Genomic DNA, 27,860 nt, shown 5'->3' with positions numbered 1-27,860 from the left:
CTCTCTCTCTCTCTCTCTCTCTCTCTCTCTCTCTCTCTCTCTCTCTCCTCTCTCCTCTCTCCTCTCTCTCTTTCTCTGTGTGTGTGTATATGTGTGTGTTTGTGTGTCTCTCTGTCTGTGTCTTTCTGTGTCTGTCTGTGTCTGTGTGTCTGTGTCTGTGTGTCTGTGTCTGTGTCTGTGTCTGTGTGTCTGTGTGTATGTCTGTGTGTGTGTCTGTGTGTCTGTGTCTGTGTGTGTGTCTGTGTCTGTCTGTGTCTGTGTCTGTGTGTCTGTGTGTCTGTGTGTCTGTGTCTGTGTGTCTGTGTGTGTGTCTGTGTGTGTGTCTGTGTCTGTCTGTGTCTGTGTGTCTGTGTCTGTTTCTGTGTCTGTGTCTGTGTGTGTGTGTGTGTGTGTGTCAGTGTCTGTGTCTGTGTCTGTGTGTGTGTGTGTGTCTGTGTCTCTGTGTGTGTGTCTGTGTGTGTGTCTTGTGTCTGTGTCTGTGTCTGTGTGTGTGTCTGTGTGTGTGTCTGTGTGTGTGTCTCTGTGTGTGTGTGTGTGTGTCTGTGTGTGTGTCTGTGTCTGTGTGTCTGTGTGTACTCTATATTCACACTGTTAGGAGTCTCACAACAACACCAAGCTACACAATCATAACGTATATGCAGAGACCTAGCTCAGACCCATACAGGGTCCATGATTGTCATTTCAGTCTCTGTGAGTCCGTCCCTATGAGCCCTGGTTAGTTGATTCTGTGGCTTCTGTTCTCGTGGTGTCCTCAACTCCTCTGCCTCCCAAAATCCTTCCCTCCCTCTTTTCCACCGAGCTCCCCTGGCTTTGCCTGGTGTCCTGCTGTGGGTCGGGTATCTGCGTCTGCCCGCATCAGTTGCTAAATGATGCCTGTCTGATGACAACTGGGCTAAGCACCCAATCTGTGAGTGGCAGAATCATTTGAGTCTTTTTTTTTCTTTTTCTTTTTTCCTGTTTTTTTTCCCCTATCATATTTGGTTTTACCCTGGGTCTCTGGGAAGCCCAGGCTCTGGTTCCCAGCCTTCCTGGCACTTTCAGTCACAGCTCCCTCTCCTGGTGTGGACCTCAAGTTAGATCAGTCATTGGTTGGCCACTCCCACAAGTTCTGCATCATCACTACCCCAGCACATCCTGCAGGCAGGACACACTGGAAGTGGAAAGTTTTGTGGCTGGGTTGATGTCACATTCTCATAGCTGGGTGAGTTACTGGTTATAGACCGTTTGGTACTCTGTGTCCCCCCATGACTAGGAGACTTCAGTCTACGGTCACTCTCATAGACCCTGGGGAGTTTCCACTGCACCAGGTCTCTATGTTACCCCACCCCAAACACCCTCAGTCCCAGTCACCTCTCTCAGTACTCTCTCCCTCCACCCCCACCCCACACCCCAGTCCACCTGAAAAATCCATTCTATTTCCTCTTGTCCAAAATCAGGTTTGTGTATTATGTGGAGGTTCCCAACCCAATTCCTTGTGTTTTCACAACTATGCCATGTGGTTTATATTACTATAAATATGTAGTATGTCTTGAAATCAGGGATTCTCGTTTTTCTTATCATAGAGGATTGTTTTAGCTATCCTGGGGTGTTTGTCTTTCCACCTGAAACAGGCACTAGGTCCCTCTAATCAGTGACCTTTGTTACTCTTCTCTGGGGAGTACTCCCCTCAGCTATCACTCCAGTCAGAGTGTATCGGTCTTTTCTTGGGTTATTAAGGGGATGGAACACCTACATCTGTCTTCCCTGCTGAGCCAGTGAGATGTCTTCTAACTCAGAAACTGCATGTTTCCTTAGCCTTTCCCTTGAGCCAATTAGCATGATGTGGACACACACTGCAGAAACCTCCAACCCATAGGGCGGGAGGGAACAGTACCTCTTACCTTCTGGATCTTTATGTTTTGGGAGTTCACAGGACTGGGTGTTTGTGAATGGATATGTTGCTGCTTCATGAGGTTAGGAGGTCTGGGTCAGTGAAATCTTGCTTCTCCTCAGTGGGGCCTTGGGCAGCTCTCTCAAAGATAAGACAAAGGCTGTGCTGAGGAGTTTTATTCAACTTACCACATTCTAAAGTCATCTAAGAGAATGGAACCTCAGTTAAGAAAATGTCTCTAGGGGGATGAGCACAGAGTGGGCCTTCTGAAGCCATTTCTCAGTGACTCCAGAGACCTATCCTTCCCTCAAGCTGAATGAGCATTTCTCCCCAAGGGTCATGCTCACCGTTCTCATAGTGGTCTCAGTGGTCTCCATGGATACACAATCTTCACCCTCCAGTACAGTGGCAGAAATGCTGAGCTTCCTTCAAAGAATGTTTGGCTGACAGTCTAGAAGCCAACATGCTGAGGAGGAGCAACTGCAAGAGGTAGAGCATGCTACCACACACATTCCTGTAGTTTGAGATGTCAAGTCTGTCATCACAGGCAGGGTGTCCCCTCTGGAGAGTACAGATGTTAGCATGGACTTGCCGAAGAAAGTCAAGGACAAGACCTGTTTGATCAAATTGCTTATCGCCTAGACGTGATGGAAAGTGACTATTTTGTTCTGATATTTGTGGATTCTGTCCAACATTGGTCAGACGGTACCAAAAAGGCATCAAAAAAATAAGTTAAAATTGTTTCACCCTATTGTCTTCATCTTCAAGTTAAGTTTTATTCCTCGAAACCAAATAACCTTCATGAGGATCTAATCTGGTACTTATTGGTTCTTCAGCTAAAGCAAGATTTTCTCAGTGGGAAATTCGAGGGTTCCTTTGATGCAACAGTTCAGTTGGCAGCTGTGTAAGCTGAACTTGGTGACTATGAGCTTTCTGAGCACAGTCCTGAACTTGTCTCTGGATTCAGGTTTGTGCCAATTCAGATTGAAGACATGGAACTGGCTACTTCTGAGACATGGAAGGAATATAGAGGTCAGACACCAGCACAAGCTGAAACCAATTAATCAAATAAAGACAAATGGCTAGAACTATATGGAACTAGCATGCATGTCGACAAGACTACAGTCAGGAATGACAATACCTCAGGTCTAACCCCAACAAAAAGCCTTGTGTTTGAAGGAGAGATCAAACGGGCTTAATGTTCTAGTCCAAGATAACCAGGTTGGATTTTAAGGAGAATAAATTAACTGGAGTGGCTTGGAAGATGGTGATCAGGATGAAACACAAGACAATACCATTGTTTTAGGCCAGATCATCCAAAAGTCTGCAAACACTCAATGTATCCACCTCTCTATTTGTCAGGCTCTGGCAGCCTGTCAGAAGAGAGCTGCATCAGGCTCCTGTCAGCATGCACTTCTTGGCAACCACAATAGTGTCTGGGTTTGGGGACTGTATATGGGATGGATCCCCAGGTAGGGCAGTCTCTGAATGACCTTTCCTTCAGTCTCTGCTCCACACTTTGTCTCTGTATTTGATCCCTTGAGTATTTTGTTCCCCTTTCTAAGAAGGAGCGAAGCACCCACACTTTGGTCTTCTTTCTTCTTGAGCATCATGTGGTCTGTGAATTGTATCTTGGGTATTCCGAGTTTTGGGGCTAATATCCACTTATCAATGAGTGCATACCATGTGTGTTCTTTTGTGACTGAGTACCTCACTCAGGATGATATTTTTTAGTTCTATCCATTTGCCTATGAATTTCATCAATTCATTGTTTTTAATAGATGAATAATATTCCATTGTGTAAATGTACCACATTTTCTGTACCCATTCCTCTGCTGAAGGACATCTGGGTTCTTTCCAGCTTCTGGCTATTATAAATAAGGCTGCTATGAACATAGTGGAGCATGTGTCCTTGTTATATGTTGGAGAATCTTTTGGGTATATGCCCAGGAGTGGTATAGCTGGGTCATTAGGTAATACTATGTCCAGTTTTCTGAGGAACCCCCAGACTGATTTCCAGAGTGGTTGGACCAGCTTGCAATTCCACTAACAATGGAGGAGTGTTCCTCTTTCTCCACATCCTCACCACCATCTGCTGTTTCCTACGTTTTTTGTCTTTACCATTCTCATTGGTGTGAGGTGGAATCTCAGGGTTGTTTTGATTTGCATTTCCCTGATGACTAAGGATGTTGAACATTTCTTTAGGTGCCTCTCAGCCATTCGATATTCCTCAGTTGAAAATTCTTTGTTTAGCTCTGTACCCCATTTTAATAGGGTTATTTGATTCTCTGGAGTCTAACTTCTTGAGTTCATTGGATATTAGCCCTCTATTGGATGTAGGATTGGTAAAGGTCTTTGCCCAGTCTGTTGGTTGCCATTTTGTCCTAATGACAGTGCCCTTTGCCTTACAGAGACTTTGCAATTTTATGAGGTCCCATTTGTTGATTCTTGTTCTTAAGAACATAAGCCATTGGTGTTCTGTTCAGGAAATATTTGCTATAGTTCATTTTTAATGAACAGATTTGTTACCTCCATTCTAGAAATTGCAATGACAGTGTGATTCACACCCAGAGATAAGGTTGGATGATTTCTTTGGATGGTTAACTGATAGTTAATGGAATGGTTACATCATGAGCCAGTAGTACTACTGATGGCAAGATGGAAAACTTTCTTGGCTCATTCCTCTTTTCCCATTGAAAATCCTTCACAGATAAAACAGGTTTGTAACACCCTCATTAGCTGGCCTTATATAACCTTTAAAATAATATTGGGAAAGAATGAATGGAGGGAAGGAAGGGAGGCAGGGAGGGAGGGAGAGAGGGAGGGAGGGAGGAAGGAGGGAGGGAAAGAAGAAAGACCTCCATAAGACTTGACTGGCATATAAATACTCAATAAAATTTTTGCAAACCAAATCCAAGAACACATCAAAACAATCATCCATCACGATCAAGTAGGCTTCATCCCAGGGGTGCAGGGATGGTTCAATATTCACATATCCATCAACAAAATCCACTGTATAAAAAAACTCAAAGAAAAAACACATGACTATCTCATTAGACGTTGAGAAAGCGTTTGACAATATTCAACACCCCTTCAGGGTAAAAGTCTTGGAAAGATCAGGAATTCAAGGCCCATACCTAAACATAGTAAACGCAATATGCAGCAAGCCAGTAGCCAACATCAAAATAAATGGAGAGAAACTTGAGACAATCCCATTAAAATCAGAGACAAGGCTGCCCACTCTTTCCCTACCTATTCAATATATCGTACTTGAAGTTCTAGCTAGAGCAATTAGGCAACAAAAGGAGGTCAAAGGGATACAAATTGGAAAGGAAGAAGTCAAAATATCACTATTTGCAGATGATATGATGGTATACTTAAGTGACCCCAAAACTTCCACCAGAGAACTCCTAAACCTGATAAACAACTTCAACAAAGTGGTTGGATATAAAATTAACTCAAACAAATCAGTAGCCTTCCTTTACTCAAAGGATAAATGGGCTGAGAAAGAAACTAGAAAAACAACAATAGTCACAAATAATATAAAATATCTTGGTGTGATTCTAACCAAACAAGTGAAAAATCTGTATGACAAGAACTTCAAGTCTGAAGAAAGAAATTGAAGAAAACCTTAGAAGATGGAAAGATCTCCCATGCTCATGGATTGGCAGGATTAATATAGTAAAATGGCCATCTTGCCAAAAGCAATCTACAGGTTCAATACAATCCCTATCAAAATTCCAACTCAGTTCTTCATAGTTAGAAAGAGCCAATTTTAACACAAGATTTTGTCCCTTTTATAGATCTGCTGAAAAAGGGACAAACAGTAAACATAAACAATGTTTCTTTTTACCATGCCAATAAACCATGACTCTTCTTACTGAACAATTACACACCAGCTCTTTTTTTTTTTTTTTTGAGACAGGGTTTCTCTGTGTAGCCCTGACTGTCCTGGAACTCACTCTGTAGACCAGGCTGGCCTCAAACTCAGAAATCCGCCTGTCTCTGCCTCCCAAGTGCTGGGATTAAAGGCATGGGCCACCACTGCCCAGCTTTGCACATCAGCTCTTAAGGTAATGTTTTCTTGACAAACTAACAGTCCTTTAACACACCCTATTGCTTTTATACAAATGTCAATAGAATCACAAAGGGAGCCCTTAGCCTTTAGCTAAGGGCACAAGGCCCCAGAATTGAACTGCACCCAAGTGGTTTGAGCCACCCTACTAAACAATGCTGGGTATTCCTGACTGGGTCCCTGATGGCTCTTCTGCTCAGGCTGTGTACAGTCAACCCTTTGGTCTCATTCACTGGAAAAGGGCTGAGGACCTTAAGGTTACAAATGGTAGAGTTTGGGAGTATAAAGAGATAGGTCTCTGACCAGGCCACAAGGACACTCTCCTAAGATTACCCAGGTAGAGTTTAGTCTTCTAGTGACTGCTTTGATGAAACTCAGTTTCATCTTAAAAAGCTACAAGCTGAGATTTGCCCACCAGTAATCATCAGTGAGGGAGGAAACTAAGGAGCAGACTGTGGTGAGTAACACAGATTGCAGACTTGACAAGACCTACAGTTATCTAGAAGAGAAAACTCAGAGCATGTTGGGGAGAGCTCTTTGGGGCCACTTATAGACATTTGGCAAGCACTTGTCACTGGGCTTAAGGAAGCAGGCTCAGATAAGAATATTCACATTTGGGCTAATAACAAAGCTCAAGGTAAATTCAACCTGTAAAATAAAAATATTAAAAACAAACACCAACAATTCATGACTTGCCATGCTCATGGAGTAAACTCAGGAATAAAACGCTAACCAAGGCAAGTACTTTCTTGTCAATGAGATCTTAAATAAATACAGCAATAAAATGCCAAACAGGCCACATGCTGGGACACACACCTAGAATCTCAGAACTCCCATGAAGCAGAGGCAGGAGGATTACTGCAAGTTAAGTTTGTGATCAGCATAGCCTACATTCCAAGTTCCATGCCAACCAGGGCAGACCAAAATGTACTGACATTACCAAAGTCCAACTTGGTGACTCAATGAGCTTTATAAGGGTACAGGCGTATGGGTGAGGGACTACTTACAGCAGCAGAAATGACTCAAGAATGGCTGCATCACCAAAGCCCACCTCAGCAAGGGTGACAGCTCACAAAGCTGGGAACATGGAGCTCACTGCACGGCCTGCAGGCAGCTCGTAGGTGAGAGAGTGTCCTCTCCAGGAAGTTGATCTAAATCTCTTCCAATTGGGCTTCTGTGGGCACTCTTGGCTTCTGTTGTTTACTCTGGCGGGGAAGGAACTCTCTGAAGCTATTCTTAGAGTTTAATCTTTCTTCTTAGGGACGTCCGTGCAGTGTTGAATACTTGAGTCCCCTAGGAAACTTACCGGCAGCAGGGCTGACATACAACAAAGTATCCAGCTGCCTGTGTGTAATGAGTAATATTTATAAATGCCGCCACAAGGTGGGCTGTCTTACCGGCGGGGCGGCTCTGCTTAGCTCTCGCTGCCATGTCACTGCCATGTTCGCACTAGAAGCGGCCAAAAGTCAAATACACACCCCAGGTAGAAGCAGCCAGAGGCCAAGCGTGCCACAACTAGACCCACGAGATGCCAGGGTGGCGGCTGGCTTTGCCAATTCACCACGCTGCCCTCACAAAGCTCGGATGAGTCCCAGACAATATCTGCCATCCTCGTGGTACCTGGTAGAATAAAGGATAAAGACTCTTCTTCCACCAGGCCCCCGGCTCAGGGTGCCCACCTTCCCCATGGCTGGACACCTGGCTTCAGACTTCACCTTCTCACCCCCATCAGGTGGGGGTGACGGGTTAGCAGGGTTGGAGCCGGGCTGGGTGGACCCTCGAACCTGGCTAAGTTTCCAAGGGCCTCCAGGTGGACCAGGCTCATAGGTATTGGGGATCTCCCCATGTCCCCCAGCATATGAATTCTGTGGAGGAATGGCATACTGTGGACCTCAGGTTGGACTGGGCCTAGTCCCCCAAGTTGGCGAGGACACTTTGCAGCCTGAGGGCCAGGCAGAAGCACGAATGGAGAGCAACTCAGAGGGAGCCTCCTCTGAGGAGCCTCCTCTGAGCCCTGTGCAGCCCGCCCCAGGGCCGTGAAGTTGGAGAAGGTGGAACCAAGTCCCGAGGAGTCTGAGGACGTAAAAGCTCTGCAGAAGGAGTTAGAGCAATTTGCCAAGCTACTGAAGCAGAAGACGATCACCTTGGGGTACACCCAGGCCGACGTGGGGCTCACCCTGGGCATTCTCTTTGGAAAGGTGTTCAGTCAGACCACCATCTGCCACTTTGAGGGGGGCGGGGGGGGACGAGATGAAGTTCAGTGAGGCTGTGAGTGAAGTTCAGTGGATCTGGAATCCCGTTCGTTACTCTTCGTTTTATTCGTAAATAAAAGACTGGGACACACAGTAAAAAAAAAAAAAAAAAAAAAAGAATAAAGACTCTTAATGTTAATGTTTAAAGGTTATCCAATGTATTTATACATTTGAAAATGCTCAATTAACAAGATGCCCACATAATTAGAGTAGTTACCAAATATTTAACCTTTGATATAAGTTGCTACCCAGGACTGCTCTTGACCCATCTGTCCTCCTCCATGGTTGCTAGCCTCTCCTCTCTTGTATCCTTCCTCCTCCTTCCCCCTCTTCCCTCCTCCCACGTTAGCTCCTCCCCAATTACCAAGCTTTATTGCAAATGTAATGCAGCAGTAGCAGGAAATTATCCTGCTACACCTTTGAGTAGTGATGCTCAAGGTGAGACCCTGGACTGCCCCAGACTGCAGGGAATTCAAAGAGAACCTGGTGGTGTGGTGGGGGGGCGCGAAAGAATGAAGGGACAAGAGACACGAAGAAGGAGAGCAAGTCAAGGGTTTTGATCAAGCTCTCAAATTTTAATTTTAGGCAGCAGGTTATAAAGGCATAGCAAAAGAGGAAGTTTAGGCAAGGATCATTGCTTAAGGCTATCCCACTATATCCTCACTGCCTAAGACCATCCCACTATCTAAACCTGCTTCCGGGAAATACCAGATATTCTTTAAGTTCCTGGGGCCTGAGACCGTGAATGTCCTTTCTTAACCTTGTACTTTGGCTAGGCTTTCCCAGAACAGCAGGTAATTTCATGGGTTTCGCTCCCGGCACCTCCTTCCTTTTAACTATTTTTATGAGGCCAGTGGGTAGCTAGGGATGACCACATTATGAAGATGAATGGGAATTAAGGGGGGGTGGGGGGAGTATTGACCTGACCCTCCAAGTACCTTTCACTGGTGTCTTTTAGGAGGAGAGGTAATTTACTCTTGTCAGGCTCTGCAGATCTTCTCAGCAGGACATGATCAAGAGAGGAACTGACACCAACTACGCAGTAAGGTTTGCTTCACGGGGGACTCAGAAGTGGACAGGTCCTCCCCCGTGGTACCTCATCACGCACCCCTTGCAGGTACCCATGCCAAGGCAGGTGACCATAAATCTGAGTTCTATGCAGCACCTAAAGGAGCCGTGGTCGCCAGGCTCAGCCAGGCCTCCGTCAGCCAGATCAAGTCTATGGTAATGCACTACTAGAGGCTTAGATGCCGTGGAGTCACTTTGTAGTTTTAGAAAGCCCATGAGTCTATTTTTTAAAAATGTCCTAATGATAGCAATACTAACAGACCAACCACTGGTCCAAGAAGGGGGAAGAAGATAAGGCAGGATCCCGTTCCAAGTGCTCCACACAGGGTTGTTAAAAAGTTGATGCCTCTTTTCCAGTTCTTCCTGATGCTTTCAGATCCGGTCTCCAACAATTCCAGATTTGTTTGTGTAAAAGCAGCACTTTTCCTATAAAACTAAGCAGATATCTCCTTTGTCTGCGGTTAGTAAATCAAGGCCAGGTCTGTTTTGGAGGGCCACTTCTGCCAGAGAGTCTACCTGATCTTGTAAGTCTCTGACAGACTGATAAACCACGTTGACATCTTCTATCAATTGTCGGGACAATTTATTTTAAGTGCCCACAGTCATTCCAATGCCAGCCAAGCTGGTGGCAAGTGCCCCAGATATTCCAAGTCCAATTAAGAGGGGAATAAATTGAATGCTCTTTTTATGTCTGGGAGAAAATGTATCAAAACTGGGCAGAGAGATTTAAAACACAGTTTGGTCCAATAGGCACCATCAGCCTGCCAACCCCCAGTGGCTGTATAAATAATTTTATAGAAAAAAGCAGGCCATCATCAAAACACCCTTTGTAGTGCTTCAGATCTCAAGTATGGCCTTTGGTCCATCTGTCTTGTTTCCTGGATCTGTAAGTTGGATATGAACTGGGTGACACCAATCTGAGCATTCAGGAATTTTAGTCCAACCTGGGTTTCCTTGAGATCCTGTTTTATGTTGTGTATAATTGGCAGCAGCAGTGATTAAGTCCCAGGAAGAGGAAGGACTTCAGTAGGTATTGCCTGTTGTCTCACAGTCCCAACTTTTGCAGAAGAAATCTGCTTTTCCTCCACACCTTGGAGTCAAAGATCGGTTGTGATGATAACCAGGGCAAACATAGAAGGGAACATGCTCCTTCTATCTTTAGTACCACACCTGCCCCAAGGATCAAGGCCATGTCTGCCAAAAGAGGAAAGTGAAAAGGGAGCCTTTGAAAAGTCTGAATACCCCTCAAGGTCCCAATTAGCAGGGGCACCTATAACCAACTTGCAGAGATCAGGGTAAAGACTAGGCCACCAAGTGCTATGGTGTGTGACCTGGGAGGTACTCCACACAATATCACCTGCCAAGTTAGGTTGAGGAGTTCATGGAGATTATCACTTCCTCTTACAAGTCCCAAGGTTGGCGCCAGGATCAGAACCTCCAACAGCAAACACCATGGGTGGCTCATTTTCATCTGGAAAAGGAAGAAGAAGGTAATTCTCAGGGAGATCCCTCTTCCCTGGATCTCAATTGTCATCCATTTTATCTACAATTGGGTCTGGCTTTGTGGAGGTATCTGTTTCACTAAACTTTCTGGCAGCCATCTAACTGTGCCTTCTTTGGTATCAAACAGACATATCACTCTTCAACCCCATATGAGAACTGAATCTGGGCCATTCCATTTAAAGGTAAGAGGGTCCTTCCACATAACTGTGGCATAATTTTTATTAGTCTCAGGGTGCCAGAGGCAATCAGCAACAGATTTGCCACGAGCATCCAGATTTAGAAAATTGAGAACAAACAAGGCATGATGGAGAATATTTTAGGGGACCCCTTCTGGGGGTATAACTCCCCCTTCTTTAACTTATGTACAGTATTTTTGATAGTCTGGTGGGCACGTTCAACAATGCCTTGTCCCTGGGGATTATAGGGAATGCCAGTAATATGTCTGATTTGTAACTGGCAGCAAAACTCTTGAAAATTTTTTCCAGTGTAGCCAGGACAATTATCAATCTAAATAATTTTAGGCTTACCCACGACAAAGAGACAATTTAAAACATGGCCTACAACATTTTTGCAAGCTGCTCCAGTACGTAAATTAGCAAAAATAAATCCACTAAAGGTGTCTATGATCATATGAAGATATTTAAGATTGCCAAATTCAGGAAGATGTGTGACATCCATTTGCTATATTTCATTCGGAACCAAACCTCTAGGGTTAATGCCCAGGTGGGGAGTGGGCAAAAGTGTGACACAGGCAGGGCATTGCTTAACAACCTGGTGTGTCTGTTCATGAGTAATCTTAAAAAGTAGGCAAAGGGTCTGGGCATTTAAATGATGTAAAGCATGACTCTTCTGGGCCTGTTCTACAGAGCCTATCAACACCAGGAAGGTCAAGTGGGTGACAGCATCTGTGCAAGGGTTTCCTCTAGAAAGGGGGCCAGGCAAATCGGAATGAGCCTGGAGATGTCCAGCAAAACAGTGGTGGCATCTAAAGGCAATCAATTTTTGAAGCTGAAGAAAATGAGGGGCAGCATTCGTGGAGGGTCTAACATAAGGGACCGTCTCAAGGGTGGGAACAGAGTGAGCAATGTAGGCACTGTCAGTATACAAATTAAAGGGGTGATCTATCAATAGTTGAAGAACCTTTATTACTGCAAAAAGTTCTACAAGTTGGGCCAATTCAAAGGGGGAACAAATAGGGGTAACCTGTCCATCTATAACACAAGCCGCCATTCCATTAGAGGGGTCATCAGTAAACACCAAGCAAGCATTTACTATTGGTTGAGGGGAGGTAAACTTTGGGAAAATAAAGGGATGAATCTTAGCAAATTGAAACAATTTATCAGCAGGATAATGATTATCAATTATACCCAAAAAGGAGGAGCAAGCTATGGGCCACTCATCTGTGGTTTGCATGAGCCAATCTAGTTGATTTTTAGAATACGGCACAATTATTTTATCAGGATCTTTACCAAAAAAAAAAAAAACCTGGCAATTCTGAGTACCAAAAGAATAAGCTTAGCAACCAAGGAGGTATAAGGAGCGAGTACTTTGGGGGGGAAGCTGAAAGGTGAACCTGGAGAAGCGGGCCACATTGCCTCCTGTAGGTGTATGAGAGGTGGCACAGATAACAAACAGGAGTGGTGTTTTATAAGAGATAAAGGAAACTCCCTGTTCTTAGATGGCTTTTCTACCAACCGTAAGGCTCATGTAGCTGCAGGGGTCAAGGAACGGGGGGCAGGGGGAGGAGGAAGGATTGGAGTCTCCTTAAAGAACACTGAAAAGTGGCTTAAGCTCCCCAGTGGTAAGTTTAAGATAAGGTCTGATCCAATTTATATCACCTAACAATTTTTGAAAATCACTAAAAGTTTCAAATGGCCTACTTGGAGCTGGAGTTCTTGGGTAACAATTTTCTGATGGCAAAGCTCAAAGCCTAAATAAAAATAAGGATCTTGGAGCTGAATTTTATCAGGGACAACCTGAAGTCCTCTATCTGCCAGCTTCTGTGATAGTTCTTGACCACAGTAAAGTAATTGGGTACCATCGGGTCCTGCTAAAAGAATACCATCCATGTAACGGATAAGATAGATGGAAGGCCATAATTTATGAAAGGGATCAACCACTTGCACCACAAATTTTTGACATAATGTTGGGCTGTTAGCCATGCCCTGGGGTAGGACTCGCCACTGGAAATGTGACATGGGCCCTTTGAAGTTGATTACTGGCAGGCTAAAGGCAAACCGCTGTCTATCTTCAGGGTGTAAGGGAATGGTAAAAAAAGCAATCTTTGAGGTCTATTACTATCTTTAAAAATCCAGCAGGAATGGCCTCAGGGGTGGGCAATCCAGGTTATAAGGCCCCCATAGTGAGCATAGTTTATCAATTTCTCTCAAATCTTCTAACAGTCTCCACTTGCCAGATTTTTTCTTAATACCAAAGATAGGTGTGTTCCAAGGGGAGGTGGTAGGTTCGATACGGCTGGCAGCAAGTTGTTCCTGTAAATTGCTGCAGCCAATTTTTCTGAGGTTAATGGCCATTGATAAACCCATACAGCCTCATCTGATTTCCATGTAATTTTGTCTTCGTGGGGTACAGGGACGTTAACGGCCACTAGGGTAAATGTTCAGCTCCAAGTCCCAGGTGGTCAAATTTTTCAGTCATCGAGATAGGCTCTTTTATTCCTTGTGAATGTTTTCCAAGCCCTTGTCTAGGTCAAAATCCCTGTTTTAACATTTGATGAGCAACTCTCTCATTAGGGCTGCACGTAATAAGATTTAACTGGCCAAGTGTGTCTCTGCCCCATAAATTGATGGGTAAGTCAGGCAGAGCATAAGGGTGTACTATACCACAGTTACCTTCTTCATCTGCTCACGTAAGCTTTGTTGGGGGTTACAGGTTTGCCTGATGCCCTTTAAATGTGTTAATAAGGCTGTCAGGGGCCAGGGAGTGTGTCCTGCGCAATTGTCTCGCCAGCAAGAACGCACGCAGACACCAGGATCCTTCTGCAGCAGCGTTTATTGCGATGTGAAGAGGAAGACCCCAGGCCCCGAAAAGGCACTGCTTATATACACCCTGGAGCGGCTGTTCATTTCTGGTTGGCTGCTTGCTCAGGAGCGCATATTACGCCCCGGGATGGGCTGTGATTTGGCGCGCATTCACCCCTTGCACAATGGACAGTTTATCTATAAACTTGGGAGAGCACAGGATGCCAGTGCCATCTTATAACAGCGAATACTGTCACCGCTCACCGTGGCTCTCTACAAGGGAGGAGCCCAGTTTTCTTGTGAGAAAATTGTGGCATTGGCTCCAGTGTCTATAAGGCATCTAAAGGCTTTTCCCTCTAATTTTAATTTAAGAAGAGGTCTATCTTAGGTAATTTGCTGGACCCAATAGGCATCAGATGAACCAAGGTCGTTAGAGCCCCTAGATTCTCGAAGGAATCTTTGATTAGGATGTTTAAGGGGGACTAAAAGCAATAGAACAATTCTCTGTCCTGACTTCACAGCCAAGGGACCAGAGGTGGACGAGGCCAGGATCTTTATTTCACCTGTGAAATCATTATCAATCATTCCGGGGGAATATTTAAACCCGTGGAGCTGACACGTCAAAGGAGAAGTCCAAAGGTATTAGGGGGCAAGGGGCCAAAGACCCCAGTGTGTAGAACTTGTGTCCCCATCTCAGGTGTCAATGTTGTATCGGTGAAAGAACAGAGGTCCAATCCTGCGCTGCCTGTGGTTGCTCAGTGGAAGGAGGCAACACTGGAGTCTGAGGGGTTAACGTCTGAGGGACAAACCGACAGCCCCGGGGTTTTGTCTGGGGTTTGGGGCCAGGGGATGCCCCTCTGGAAGTGCCTCAGAGGCAAGGCATTACCTTGTACATCTATCTGCCTTAGAATGGCGGGGGGTTGGGGGGGTGCGCCAGGAGCCAGCCCAGCTTGGTGGGAGAAGAAGGTGATCTTCTTTCTTCTCCTCTGGTCAGTCGGTTCTTCTTGAGGCTGAGGGGGATAGGAATTGGAAGAGCATCAACGGGAGTAAGACTTGGTCTTACGAGATTTGGGGTAAAGCCTTGGACTTTACGAAATATTTAAGGTTGCTGTCTAGTAGGGTTTACCTCTCTACATTACTGTTATTAAAGTTTACTTACTAGTCTACTGTAGCTGACCTGCTATCTGTTTGATCCTCTGAGGCCAGAAACTGAAGTTTCTGGCCACTAGCACCTCAGCCGAGGGACAGCAGAGAATTAAGCAATGCCTTTGATCTGTCTCTGCAGGCGCTGCCAGGCTCTAACTTAGGTCTGTTAGTTTGAGGTCGCAGGAAGAAAAGACACTTAAAGAAGTTATTGTAGTTTATTACTAAGTATAAAAAGTTTCCTATGAAAGCTAGCTGAGAGACAAAGTAGGGAAAATTTCTAACAAAGGAAAAATTCTGAGTGGAGAGAATCTAAGCAGGAAAGAAAGAAGAGAGGAGAGAGGAGAGAGAGAGAGTGAGAGAGAGAGAAAGTGAAGTGAAGAGAAGTGAGTGAGAAAGAGAAAGTGTGGGAGAGAGAGAAAAAGAAGAGAAGTGACCGCTAACGAACGTTCCTTTGTCTTATACATCATTCAGAGTACCTGACCACATGTTACAAAGTTCATCACAAGTTCACACTAAAATTCAAATCATAAATTGAAATAGAAGTTTACAATCGATAATGTTTACATGCATATCCATTAGGAGTAATTATCTGACTAAACATCCATCACCTGTCTAGCTCCGCAGGTTACCGAAGGTTTAAAACTATTAACTATATTATTATTAAACTATTATTATTATGATTAAACATACATAACAATCACTAAGCAATAGCACTCCCCTTTGGAGCAGATCTCTGCAGACCCACGAAGATGTACTGTCTTGTAGTGATGCTACATAGACAAATAGATGACTTCTTAAGTCTTAATGATGATCCTATAAGAACACCAAAGGTTTAAAACTTTTAACTAAGAAATTAGTGAAGTTTTGTATAGATAGACCAGGCAATATTTTCTCTTCTGTCCTAGCACCTATAATAAATCATGAGTTCCCTTTTAGTGACCTTTGGTTAATTGTTTTACAACCACCTTGGAATGTGCTCTGAGCAGGAGAGAGTCTGGTTACTATCTAAGTGCTGTTAACTGATGACACTTTGGAGACTGGCAGAGTTCTCATAGCAGTTCTGACTATCAGAAAGGGACATAATACCAGTCCCACTATAAAAAGAACTAAATAATCATTGATATAATTTTAGGAATTCTTATAGGAGGCAGGGAGTGTACGTTCTGCCTTAGGGGCTTTGCACTCCCTAGAGAAATACCCCCCAGCTGTTTGCAATTAAAGCAAGTTTTTGAGTGGCCGCGGGGCAGCTCCAATGGCAAGTCCCATAGCATGAGCTGAACCGATGCCTGCACACAGTTTTATATAATCAGAAATTTCGGCATCGCTACAGTGGGGCCATCATGGCGGCCTGGCAGGCAGGATTTGCATTCTTGAATGTAAGGTGTTTGAGAAAAGTGCTTTCGTTTTCATCAAGGCTGACAAGCCTCTCAGCAGCATCAGTAAGGCGGCTGATGACACTGCTGTAGGGCTCGTCGGGGCCCTGGCAAACTTTGGCTAGAGAAGTGGTCACCAACCCCTTGGGAAGGAGTCGTTTCCAGGCTGTAAGACCCGCATTTTGAATTTGGGCTGGAAGGCCAGGAGGGAACCGAGCCTGGTTTTCGTTAGTATCATAAGGGCTCAGCCCCAAAAGCTTACCTTTGGTCCACTTTGAGGTTTTACTTTCAGAATTGCAAAGCGCTATTTCTCTGCAGTTTTCAACAAAATCAGTCTTCCAAAGAACAGTCGCCTCCCGACAGGGTGACATGTGCCCGAAAATACCAATCACTGGGGACAAGCCACCAATCACTCAAATTTTCAATTAAGGATATGGTAAAGGGGGCCATCGCGCCATAATTTGTCACTGCCACTTTTAGGTCTTTTACATGTTTAGAGCCTAGGTGGTGATACTGCTGGTCTTTTACTTCATCTGCCTCACTTTCTAAGTCTCCCGAGGCTTCATTTCACTATCAGAGCCCTCATTGCCCGAAGGCGTTGTATCCTCACTATCTTCCCCATCAAGGGGTGAGGCAGAATTTTTATTCATGCTATCGGGAAAGACGGCAGACTTGCTCCTGGTGACAGGGAAGGCCAATATAGGTTTCTGAGATTTTGGTTTTGATTTATTCTTGGAGATGGTGGGCATTCGGGAGAGGGAAGTTAATTTGAAATCAAGAGCTCATAGTTCTTTTACTAATTGCAAATGTTCCCGTTTTTTCGTCTATTAACTTTCTAAGGGAAGCTGGTTTGCTTTTTGTTTTTTGTTTTTTGGTTTTTTGGTTTTGTTTTTGGTGAAAGTTGGGCTTTAGCCTTAGTGGCATAATCTGTAATGTTGGCCAAGTCAAGGGCCAGGGCATAAAATGGAGGAGTGGTAGCATAGGGAGGTGGTCTGGGCAAAAAGGAGCGCAGGGACTGCCAGTCAGGATTATGCCATTTGTCTACCTCCTCCTCTAGGGACGATGCCTTTTTGGGAGAGAGGCCATTGTCAGGCCCATTCTTGGCCAGGGTTTTTGTTTGTTTGGGACTCACTCTGTAGACCAGGGTGGCCTCGAACTCAGAAATCCACCTGTCTCTGCCTCCCAAGTGCTGGGATTAAAGGCGTGTGCCACCACTGCCCAGCTTGGACAGGGGTTTTAATGTTGCAAGGGAGGGATAAATTTTAACAGGAGGAATTTTTGCAGGTGCCGTCTCCACTGCAGCAGCCTCTGGGGCTGCAGGGACTTCGAATCAGGCATGGCAATAGAAAATAGAAACAGACTCACAAACAGAGGGTGGTCGGGAGTGTCGCTGTAAGACCTTTTCTCCCTCTTTTACTATCTCCTGAATGTCTGGCCATTGTTTATAGACCTGCAGTATATCACTCACTAAGTTTCAATAGTAAAAGGCTTGAACAGGGACTTTTTCTGGACTAAAGGTCCCAAAGAATCTTTTAAGCAATCTCCAACCCTAGCCCATCTTTTCTCATCAATAGGCCCCTCTTGAGGGAACCATGGACAAACATCACCAATGAAATCAAGGAATGTTTTACGATCTTTTTTCTTAACCCGCGTTCCTCGTGTCTTGAGGGACTCCACAAGACCCTTTAAGAACAAATCATGCTTACTTAATGCTTGTCCCGTGACTGCTCTGCTCTATCTTTCCTTAATTGGATCAGGCTCACAGGTGGGCGGCTCTGTGGCGATCACAAATGAGGATCTTCTCTCGAGTTCACGCTGAAGCGGCGATCCTATGGGTGACAGACATCCATGTAGGGGCAACGTTCAATCAGACTCCTGTCCCAAATGCCCTACGTTGGGTGCCAATTGCCCTGGCCCTCAGGTAATTCAACGAGGACCTAGGGAGGGGGTGAAAGGATGAAAGGACAAGAGACATGAAGAAGGAGAGCAAGTCAAGGGTTTTGATCAAGCTCTCAAATTTTAATTTCAGGCGGCAGGTTATAAAGGCGTAGCAAAACGGGAAGTTTAGGCAAGGATCATTGCTTAAGGCTATCCCACTATCGTATCCTCCTGGCCTAAGACCATCCCACTATCATAACCAGATTCCAGGAAATATCAGATACTCTTTAAGTTCCTGGGGCCTGAGATCACATCCTTTCTTAACTGTGTACTTTAACTGACTAGGCTTTTCCAGAACAGCAGGTAATTTCATGGGTTTGGCTCCCGGCAACGGACCATTTGGCAGAAATATGAATTCCTACACTGGCCTTGCAAACCAGAGATCTGGGAAGAATCCACAGTCTCTATTGTCAAGCCCTGTAACAGGAGAGAGAAAGAGAGAGAGAGAGAGAGAGAGAGAGAGAGAGAGAGAGAGAGAGAGAACACCACCACCCTCACATTCTCACTCTGCTCTACTGTTTAGAATGATTGTGTCAGTTTTCCCCATCCACTAAGTGGGTCACCAGGCTTGGTACTTAGCATTTGCCTACTGAGCCATCTGGACAGTCCTCCGGTCTTACTTCTTTTCCATCAATGAATCCTAGTCTAGCCCGGGTGTGGTGGTGGACCTCTTCAGTCCCACCACGGAGGGGGTGGTGGGGAGAGCCAGAGGCAGAGTGGATCTCAGTGAGTTCAAGGCCAGCCTGGTGCACCGAGCAATCACTAGGACAGCCAGGGCTACGTAATGAAACATTTTCTTGAAAAAAAAAAAGTTGTAAATATATTTTCCCCCTTTTAGCTTCTAATCTTTCCATGCTCATTCTAGACATAACTGAGACAATTAATAAAGACTCAGTAAATGTTGACTGTTACCATAGCAGAAGAAATGGTTCAAGTACAGTAGGTGAAAGCATATGGACTGGAAAAAAACTCTTTAATCACCAACACCGTGTCAAAGGTGACAGATGCAGTTACAGATGTCTGTCAACTCCACAGTGTATGAATGTCGCACTTGAGAGCTGAGAGAGGAGAGGAACTGTACACAGTCTTCTTCGCTGACCTGGTCACGGTGGCTGGCTGTCCTTATTCTCCTCTTCTTCCATAAGGATAGCCAACCTTAAGGAGACAGTGTAGGTTATATATGCCATTCCTGGGGTTTGACCAAAATGGAAATACTGACCTCAAGCCATGGATAATTTTATCAGCATTATCTGCAGCATCAAAGCTCAGCAGAACAGCATTCTTTAAATTCATAATCTCATTATGCAAAGTTAAAACATCCAGAGAGAGCCGGGCGGTGGTGGTACACACCTTTGATCCCAGCACTTGGGAGGCAGAGGCAGGTGGATTTCTGAGTTCGAGGCCAGCCTGGTCTACAGAGTGAGTTCCAGGACAGCCAGGGCTACACAGAGAAACCCTGTCTCGGGGAAAAAAAAAACCATCCAGAGAGGTGTTAGAATTATGCCAAATACCCTACAGGTGTCTTTAATGGAAGGAATCTGACATAGGTCAAAGATAAGGAAATGGACTGCAGGCAGGAATCTGACATTAGGCTAGAACAAAGAAGTAATTATAGACAGGAATCAAAATCTTAAGCTAGAACAAAGAAGTAGCTTCAGGCATGAAAATGACTTTGGGCTAGGACAGGGAAGTAGGCTCAGATATTTTGGTCATCCTGATAAACCCTTAGAAATAGTGATCACAGGGGTGATCATGGGACTCTGTTTATTGTCCTGCATATTCTTTGACTATCTGGGTTTATTGTCTTACTTGTTCCTTGACTATTTGCAACTATTGTTTTGTTAGCTCCTCAACCTAGAACTGACCTTAATACTTGCATGTAATTTAAATGGTAAAAAAGCAAAAAAGGAGGAGGAAGGATGGGATAGGGAAGTATCTTCAAGTGGTATGTGTAGCTGCATATCCCCCCACAAGTTGGGAGGAGTTAAGGTGGGAGAAGTAAGGAGAGGAAGAGAAGGAGGAAAGAGAGGAAGAGGAGAGGGAGAGGAGGATCTAGGCAGAGGTGTAGGAGCCATCGATGACCATGCATGTACCGAGAGCAGTCTGGGGTAACAACCTATATCTAGGTTAGTTAATTGCTTAACACTTCCAATTGTGTGAGCATCTTGATATTTGAGCATTATCAAATTTATAAAGCCTTTGGTTAATCATTAAGCATTAGAGTCTCATTTTCTACCGGGTACTGCATGGATGGTGGGATGGTCTGGGCTCAGCCTTGTAAAGACAGCATGGAAGATTGGCAGAGCCATCTCCTATGCTGGCATCTTGTGAGTGGCAGGGCCAGTGTCTTTGGCCACCTGAGCCAGAGGACTGAGCTGGCAGCCTGAGCCACGGCAGCAGCAAGAACATGCCACTGCTAGTGACTTCAGGCCAATCCTAGTCAGGAACATGGTGGCCCCATATCACAAGACAGATCGGATGCCACCATTTTAAATATTACATCAACAGGTATGTATATACAGCTATTTGTGGTATTAACTGATGACCATAAGAAATAATCAACTGGTATTATGAATTCATTGCCTGATTTCTGCGGAATGGCTTTAGTGTGATATCTTGGATATGTGTTGTCCAGGAATACCTGTATTAGATGTATCTCGCATATGCCTTCTGCCCAATATGATCCCTTTTCGTTATCTAGTAAAGTGTGGAATTCCAGGGTCCTTCTCCGCAGTCCTATTGTAAAGAGGGTATCTAATTCTCTTTCTACTTCTGCAAGATTGCTTCTATACATTTGGCACATTATTAAGTGATGGTTCTGAGTTATAAGGTCCCTTGTTCTGTTATATTCCTGTTTATATTGTTCTCTGAATTCTTGAATCTCTGTATTCATGGTGTCCACCATGATGTGGAGTGAACCTATGCTCCTTGATAAGGTGCAGAGTGCTGTGTTCTTATTAATTTTCTGAATACTGTAGATTTCTGCCTTGATGGGTGTGACTACTGATTCTGCTACTGCTCCTCCCACAGCGAGTGCCTGTAAGGGTTTTCTGCCAAACTTATCTGGGCTGCTGTATTGGTAATTAATGTCTATTCCTCCCCAGTATAACGCAGGAGGTTCAAAGGCTTGTAATGAGACGGGGCTCTGGGTCTTCTTGATTCTAGTGGTCAATATTATTTCTACTGGTAAGGTTGTGTTTGATACTACAAATGGGGCTTCTTTGAATGAAGGTGGTCCAGGTGGTGGATTTAACCATCTGGGTGGGTAGTGTGCTGACATAAATCTTATGCTGGTTTTATTAAAAACTGGATAGTCTGTTGTAATGTTAAATCCTCCTCTGTCTACCAAGCAGGGATTATTGTGAGTGGTCTGATTTGTGGCCGTCTTGTAGTGACATGGTTAAGTATAAGAGCTTATCCCAGTTGTCTGCACCTGTCAGCATTGGGCTGGCTTTGGCTTCTGTGCTGTCCAGTCTGACATTTGCCAGTCTTGATATTGGATAGTTGGTGATATGTAGCTAAAATAGTATGGTAAACCTGAATGATATATGGTTCTTGCATTATTATGTTTGATTCCCCAGGTTTTCCACCATTGTATAGTCCTTTCCGGTCCCTTGGTGTGATATTTGGGTGTTAGGCTGCTAAGGTTATAATTACAGTCAATCACTGGTATATTTGTTGCTGTTAAATTGGATTTCTCATATCTAATGTTGTTCAATACTGTATAGTTAAAACTAGGGATTGTTATGCTATTCATCTGTAGAGTACCTGACTTTGGTGCTGCCCCAAACTTTGCATATATGTCCCTTTCTGGAAGATTGACTGTGGTAAGATGTCCTATTGCATCCCATGGTATAGGGAAATCCATTTGTGTGCCATTTACTGCTGTGTCACAAATGTGCCTGGCTGTTTTATATTCCTCATTCTTATCACATGTGGTCATATAATGGTGCTGATTATAACAGGTAACATTTTGCAATAATAATGTAAAGTATGTTCCTGTTGGGGTAAAGGTTATGTTTTCCTTTTTAAATTCAAATGTATCTTTTGTTTGATCTCCCATGGAAGTATTCCTTCTTAGCATTGGTAATCCCCCAAAAATGGGTATTGGTTTCTTTATATATTTCCATACTTCCTTTATTTGTACCATTCCTGTAATATTAGCTCCTTGATCCCAGAGTTACCATAAGTGAAGTGTATTCATAACCTCCAGCTTCTTTAAATAGTGGTAAAAATGCTGCCCTATCTCCCTTAAGTGGGGCATCAGTGACATGTTTTTATGGTAATATAATCCTACTTGTCCTGTATTCACCCCATATGTGCTTAGGATTTTATGTCTTTCTTCTTCTGGTCTTAGGGACCAAGAATTTCTGTTACAGAAGTTCCAGGCAATGCCTGGCATTTCGTTTGTATCACTGTATGGTATCCACCTTGGCATCCATGAATATCCTTAAGCTACCAAAAAGGATTCATGTGTTGCCTTTGGCATTGTGCATAAGGGTGTTGGTGTTGTTTTATGTAATGCCATCTGCCATGGTTGTGGTAAGATACTGGTTAGTACTAGTGGATGTCTGTAATGTTCCATCCCCGGGGCCATGGCTGATACCCAATCTTCCCAAGTGGAGCACTGTTGTGTCTCTATTCTGGTGGCCCATTTTAAGTCCAGGGTATGTTTGGAAAAACTGCTACACAGAGCCAATTTGTTTGGTTCCATGTCCTCTGGATTTCTGAGTATAGGTAATCATATAACTCCCTGGGACACCTATTTCCCCGTGGTTTAGGTAGAGAGGGTATGCCACTCTTTTTTTTTTTCTTTTTTCTTTTTTAATTTCTTTTTTTTTTTTTGAACATGAAATGCTTTTTTTTATAGCATGTTTTACAAGGGGAGGGGGTAAGAGGGTCCAGGTGGTGTAAAAGTACAAAATCTTCTTGGCCTGTGCCTTGAAACATGTCATGGTCTATATGGTACACTGCCTTGAACTATGATCTACCTGCAGTTCTTCAGAAGATATGGTACACTGCTTGAGTTATGGTCTCCCTGCTATTCTTAAGAAGACATGGTACTCTGCTTTGAGTCTATCTGCAGTTGCTAAGCAGGATCTTGCAGTTGCCAAGCTTCAGAGGACATTGTGCAGGTGGGGAAAGGTAGGGGGTAAGGGTAAGGGCGAGGGTCCTGGCTTCTGGCATCTCCCCCTTCTCTGTTTAGTTAGAGAAGGCGTCTTATGTTCAATCCCAACTATGTGAGTTTTGAATTTGGATGTCTAATTATGGGGGGTCTTAGACAAGTTCACAACCCCAAAACACTGATGTGAGACGAGTCACATCGATGGTCGAAGGCTTTAGGCTGTCGACGATGGGCAACGTCAAGGGACTCTGATGTGGGTGAAAGGAGGGTGAGAGCCCTGTCTTAGGCCATGTAGGCTGCACCCACTCCCAGCACCACGCACTCCTTTTCGGCTGCATTGGGTGGGCCCCTGGGAAGTGGACCTACAATAATCCCGTCATTGGACTAACTCACAGCCATCCTAGTCTCTTGTAAATGTTCAAGTTACCAACCATTTGTCAGTTTGGGGTGTAATATTGTCATAAAGGAAGGCTCCCCAATGTTAGCGGCCATATCAAGGGTGGCCTTGGTTTAGGAAAAAGCCAATTTTTGTTGTGGTGATCAAGAGGCCAAGCTCTCTAGCGAGAGAAATGAGGGCAAAGCCAGGCATACCAGGAACCCTTCTGGAGGGCGTGGAAGTCTAGGGGTCGACCGTAGGGGGAGGCAGGGGAGCTGACAGCTGTGTCAGTCTCCTGCGGAGTCACTTCTGGATCCTCTGCAATTTTCAGCTGATGGTAATGAACTTCAACTGCCTTCTTGATGGCAGCATCAACCTGGTTCCGTGGATGACAGGTCGCGGGCGATGATCTCTGTCTTGCTCAATCTTGATGTCGTGCGCACATCCTCTCAATGAGGGTCTGTCCGGATGGGTCCGTGCCTCGAGCCCCACGTCTGGGTGCCACTTGACCCGACCGGCGGGTCCTGGTTATTCGTGGGGGCGAGGAGGACTGCAACCTGCTATTCTTCAGAAGATATGGTACACTGCTTGAGTTATGGTCTCCCTGCTATTCTTCAGATGATATGGTACACTGCTTTGAGTCTATCTGCAGTTGCCAAGCAGGATCTTGCAGTTGCCCAGCTTCAGGGGACCTTGTGCAGGTGGGAAAAGGTAGGGGGTGAGGGTAAGGGCGAGGCTCCTGGCTTCTGGTCCATCTGGGTTAGAACTTCTAATAGCAGGCATCACGGGTGATTCAATTTTACCTGGGATGCTGTGTGAGTTCAAGCTCCTGGGAGTCCCTGTTTTTCTTGGATTTTCTGCGGTTGGGTACGGAGCTGCTGCCTGCGACCTGCTCTAGGCTCGGTCCCAAACCGGAAGTAGGGTATGCCACTCTTAAGTGGGTAAGGTACAGCAAATTCTGTACATTGGATCCAGTTCATATTTGGACCGGGTTTACACGGGTTTGGTGTTGTTGCAGGCATAGGTGAAAAACTTTCTTCTTCCTCTTCCTCTTCATAATCCTCTAAATAATAATATACTTATTCTTCCCATGTTAATATTGTAAGGTTGAACCACATGCCAATTGCTTAACCTTCCAACTGGTTACGTATCAGGGTATTAGTATATAGTTTAGGGAAGTTTGAATTTACGGCTAAGTCACAATCAAACGTGGTTTCAACCTCTACACCTATGGTGATTGTTTTATAAACTCCCCTGAGGTTGAGTTTGTTCTGTCTAATCTTGGATGGTCTATACCAATAGTTACTAACGATTGCTCTTACATCAGAGGCTTTAGATCATACTTCATTAAAATGGCATTTTGTCGGATTTCTTTCATATCTATTTGTATTTTTGTATTTGTATTTCATATCTATTTGTATTATTGATTATTGACCACAACCATGGCAGACCTTTTTGATCTAACATATAAATCTTGTTAGGATGATACCATGCTGTCTGTTGTCTGAAGTTTTCACGGCCCTGGAACCAGTGATAACTTAAGCAGTAAGCATACTTGATCCAGAAGTTGTCTATTCTTTTTTTTTTTTTTTTTTTTTTTTTTTTTTTTTTTTTTTTTTTTTTTCTTCGAGACAGGGTTTCCCTGTGCAGCCCTGGCTGTCCTGGAACTCACTCTGTAGACCAGGCTGGCCTCGAACTCAGAAATTCGCCTGCCTCTGCCTCCCAAGTGCTGGGATTAAAGGCGTGCGCCACCACTGCCCAGCAAGTTGTCTATTCTTAGTTGGTATGTTGCCAGTATCCTATCATCTGTCCACCATCCTGGTATTTTGTATAGTGGGTCTAGAACCTTAGGTCTATAGGTGGGCCATGGAACTTGTGGTTTGGGGGTGGTAGTTAAGGATGGGATTTTAGGTGTGATAGACATGTATACCAATTCTCTCATGTATACCAATTCCTGGATATTTTACACAAAATTCTCTCATGTATACCAATTCCTGGATATTTTACACAAAAAATGGTAATGTAACATAAAGCACAGCAAGCATAGCCGAGCCAATGGGTCACCCATGGTTAGTAACATACATAGCACTACTTCTACAATTCCTCTGAAAAGCGAACAGCCAAAAATTCAGTAATCAGTAAGCACAGGGTTAGTAATAGTGCCATTATAGCATTGGATCCTATTGTTACCCAACCGCCAACCACATGGTTAGCATTTTAAACTGTTTCTTGCCACAGTATTTAGCCAGCAAATGGTATAATTGGCTATCAGGCTAGTAGTATTATGATTACTGTGTATTTGGTCACAGAAGTGCACACCGAGGTCTACCACTGGAACGATTCCCAGAAAGACAACAACAATAAGGATCACTGTATATATCCGTGCTCTCACACACACACATACACACACTGTTAGCATGATGCTAAGTGCTCCAGGTTGGTTTGCAGTCCTCCCTTGCTGTCTGTGGTGTTTCCAGTGCTGGGTGCTATAATCTCTGTCTGAGTTCATTTATCCTTTTGCCTGAGAATGCAAGCATAGGGTTTGATTATATTTCTGGTTTTTTCATCTGGATAATCTACTGTGTCCTGAGGACTTCCTCAATTGGAGATCGTCTGTTGATTCTAGGTCTGCTATTTAGTTCAAAGGTAGCTTACGCCAGGGCTTCAGAAAGTGGGCTATCTTTATGTGCTATTAATTTTAATTTAAATAATCCATTAAATCTTTCAATACTGCCTGCTGCTGTTGGGTTGTAGGCAAGGTGGAATTCCCACATTATGTCAAGGGGGAGTATTGACCTGACCCCTATGTTCCTATGGATACCTGTTTCTGGGGAGGGGAGGTGTCGAGTGTGATTGGTACCTGGCTTTTGTTAATTGATTCCAGTATGTGCTCTGACATCACTGGTACCATCCCCTGTGCAGTCAGGTTTGCTCCTCGAAGGAATTCCAAGAGATACCATTTCCACTGTAATATCTTTCCTTCCATCAGCAGCCCTGCCCATGCCTCTTCTGGTGTCTTTACCCATTCAAGAATGGGCACGGTGCATCGGAGTGCCACCAGGTTCCATCTTAGGATACTGTGGCATATGTGGAGTGCTTCATAGGCAGTCCATGTTGTTTTTTCAAAAAGTGAATACTTGGCATCTGACCAAGGAAAGCATTTGCAATAGAAGCCAATTGGTTTAATCTGTGATTGTTTAACAAAAATATTCCAATTGTCACATCTCTTTATAAAGAGGATATCTATTATCACTGTGTTGTCTGCATTAATATAAATTAAATTACTAAATTACCCTATATATTCTAATATATTTTTACTGCTTCCTCCTGCAGTGGTCCTCAGGTTAAATCAGATGCTTTTTTCACTATGTTTTATAATGGTTGGAGCAACAATTGTAGGTATGGTATATGTTGCCTCCAATACTCAAATTATCCTGTTAAATGCTGGGTCTCTTATTCTGAGGTCTTGTTAATTTTTCAGTTTGTTAATTACTTCTGGGGGAATGGATGGTCCTCTAGTTGACCAGTGTACTCTGAGGAATTTAGCCTCCTCTGCTGGATCCTTTACCTTGTCCTTATTCCTGGTCCAGCCTTCATTTGTTAGGTGTGCAATTAATTCTGCTACTATTTTGTGTAGCATTTGTTTGCTGTTTGATATCAGAAGGAGGTCACCTACGTATGAAAAGATTATCACTTCTTCTGGTGTGTGGAATGAATCTAAAGCCTATCTCAATGTGTTATGTGCTATAATCGGGTTGTTTTTATATCCTTGTGGAACTCTAGCGAATTGATAGTGTTTTCCTTCCCATGAGAATGTGGTGGTTTCCCTAGAGCTGAGGTGTAGGGGAATGCCAAAGGACATGTCTGTTAGATCTGTTGTGGCTATTATACCTTCTTTTAATAACATGTGTATAGTGTCCTTCACTTCCTCTGTCCCACCTCTTATGGGATATGGTGGTGTGAAGGACAGTGGTATTTTAGGCAGTTCTATCTGTGGAATTTTAACTGTAGCTAATAATATCTTTGGTATTCTTTTATAATTCAAAACTTTGGGGAATAATTTATGTATTGTGGGTAGTCCTGTAATATTTTCTGGGGCACTGCACAGAGCGAAATCTAGCTTGTAATTCTTATCATATACTTGCAATATTAG

At 44.1% G+C, this 27,860-nt stretch overlaps 2 pseudogenes; both read left to right on the top strand.

Annotated features, from left to right (window-relative positions):
- The first annotated feature begins 2,284 nt into the window (after positions 1–2,284).
- On the top strand, positions 2,285–7,233 carry LOC114639988 (annotated as a pseudogene).
- Positions 7,234–7,631: 398 nt separating this feature from the next.
- LOC114639987 lies at positions 7,632–8,209 on the top strand (annotated as a pseudogene).
- The last annotated feature ends 19,651 nt before the right edge of the window (positions 8,210–27,860 follow it).

Source organism: Grammomys surdaster, unplaced genomic scaffold, assembly GCF_004785775.1.
Source record: "Grammomys surdaster isolate TR1022 unplaced genomic scaffold, NIH_TR_1.0 125769, whole genome shotgun sequence".
NCBI classification, from domain to species: domain Eukaryota; kingdom Metazoa; phylum Chordata; class Mammalia; order Rodentia; family Muridae; genus Grammomys; species Grammomys surdaster.
This window is presented reverse-complemented; position numbering and strand designations above follow the sequence as displayed.